Raw genomic sequence first — 2,478 nt, 5'->3', positions numbered from 1 at the left:
AGGTTATATTATAATTTTTAAAAATGTATAATAATGGTAAATTAGACTTTTCTGAAAATATAGAAATAAAATTAATACTGAGTTCAACTGGTCAAAAACCCGTAGTTCGTTATTACTGTACTTATTTTATCCTTTTTTCATAGTATTATTAATTAACAAAGGATATTAAAATATTGGTTTAGACTGCCTACTTTAATTTTAATAAAAAAAAAAGTGGAATTTCAAATTGAATGCCGCTTTGTCAATCGACGAAGCACTCGTGCTCCTTTGGCCGAGAGGAAAAGAAAATAAGTATTTGAAATGTAGATAATGATTGAGCTGTCAGCAGCACTCTTCTCATATTGTACTCCTGGGCCCGACCAGTCAAATATCGGTTAGACTTAAAATCTATTTCGAAATATCTATTAAGGGATCGAATTTGGTAGTGGGTAAGGAGAAGAAATACTTCTTATTCTGCTTTTGAAACAGCATTAATTATTGCCAAAATTATGAAATTAAAAATGATGTCATGATTTAATTGTTTATCCTTCTATTAATTGGTTTTTTAACATACAAAAAACTTTACTCACCCGTTTCATTCACTGTGTGATTATCAAATGCACCTTTCATTCATCCTTCTTCTGTCTAAATATTCTAAGCAATACCTTATTTTCAAAAATCTTATAGAATTATTATTCCTATAATGGAAACAGCCATGCTATGCACCTGTAAAAAACAAAATGAAGTGTTATAGTTTTGAAAATATTAAATTTCAAGTTTCTTAAAAGAATGTGCGTTATACTTCATGATATAAGTAAAATTAAATGAATGGAGAACATAAAAAATGTATTAGTTATAATAAAAATTTCCATGTAGTGTGGCACTTTTTATTTTCTTGTAATTCCTACGTTTCGGCCACTCCCGATTCTGAAGGATCTTATCTTATTATTTTATTTTCTTTCTACAATACCCAATGCAATCTATATTTTAGTAAAAAAGAGTTAAAATAAATTAAATTGTGATAGTAATAAGTTATTGACTAAGATAACACTTTAAAAAGGCAGAATAGCCTGCAACATTTTGATCCTTGAGAATGGCTCGAATGGCCGAAACGTAAGATTAACAGAAAAACAAAAAGTGTCATACTATATGGTTATTTTTTATTATAATTGATAAACTATAATAATATAATACTATACTCATAGTGGCGGTCAATAGTAAATTGGAATGAACTGCCTCGTATTCTTCGCAGGCTGTCTTCTTTTCTATTACGATGTTGTCGCTGATCACTTATTGAGAATCTTGACAAACGGTTTGTAAATGTCACGAATTTACATTACAAAACCAAATCTCTTTCACAAAGTTCTCTCAGAATTGTAATCAATCACAAAACGAAATGGATTTCCGATCCAATCCTAACTTGGAGTCCTTCATAGATTTTATCTGCTGTTCCAGAATCGGGTTCCTTGTGTCAATTTATGGATCCGTTACGTTATTTATTATGTCATTGTCGTCACAATATATTCAATAGTATATATATTATAAAATTGTAATAACGTATATTTTATAAAGAATAAAGTAATACAATACTCATTTCGTATATTGATTCATAGGTAGAAAGGAATTAATACAAGAGCCAGGAAGAAAAAAAGTCAGTTCATCTCACCCCAATTGTTGATTACTTTAATTAAAACTATCTATAATCACTAGTCATAAATGTTTCAAAACTTTAAAAAAGCATTAATTTTTCATTCGGATCTCTATATCTTAAAAACTACCAACAACACTAGAAAATCTAAAAGAACATTATTTAAAGAAGAGTAAATTTGCTGAAATATGAACCATAATAGAGCTATTTACTTTCAATAGTTTTTTAAAAAGCAACATTTCATAAAAATGTACTGAAATATTAGTAATTAGTGAACCTATTTTGAGAAATCTATATCTCAATAACCATTCGACGTACAAATGTCTATTAGACTCAAATTAAAACTAAATAATTGTACTATCAAGTAGTTGATAACCTTTACCATCTTAGGGATAGTAGTTTTCATGATATTTGCTAAAATAAATTGATTAATAGTTCGGACAATAGGTTTTATTTATTAAAAACTTTATTTCAGAAACCATTGGATGTACAGGTGTCTGCCACCACTCAAATTAAAGCTAGTTAAATTTAATATAAAATATTATATAACTTTTATCTTTGTAGTAGTGGTTTCTGTGATATTTGAAAAAATAATAATTTCTAGTTGTTCGTATAAATGTTGGATTTTTGAAAAAATATATCTCTAGATCCATAAGACACACATATGTCTGCCAACACTCAAAATAAAGGAAATTTAACTTGCTATAAAGTAGTTTATAACACTTATCTTCGTAGGTGTAGTAGTTTTTATTATATTCACACATGAATATAAATTTGTCAAATGAAAATTTGTCCGAAAAACTATAAATCAATTTATTTTATCAAATTTCATGAAAACTATTACTTCTACG

Source organism: Halyomorpha halys, unplaced genomic scaffold (assembly GCF_000696795.3).
Source record: "Halyomorpha halys isolate HHAL.00 unplaced genomic scaffold, Hhal_1.1 Scaffold467.1, whole genome shotgun sequence".
In the NCBI taxonomy this organism is placed as follows: domain Eukaryota; kingdom Metazoa; phylum Arthropoda; class Insecta; order Hemiptera; family Pentatomidae; genus Halyomorpha; species Halyomorpha halys.
This window is presented reverse-complemented; position numbering follows the sequence as displayed.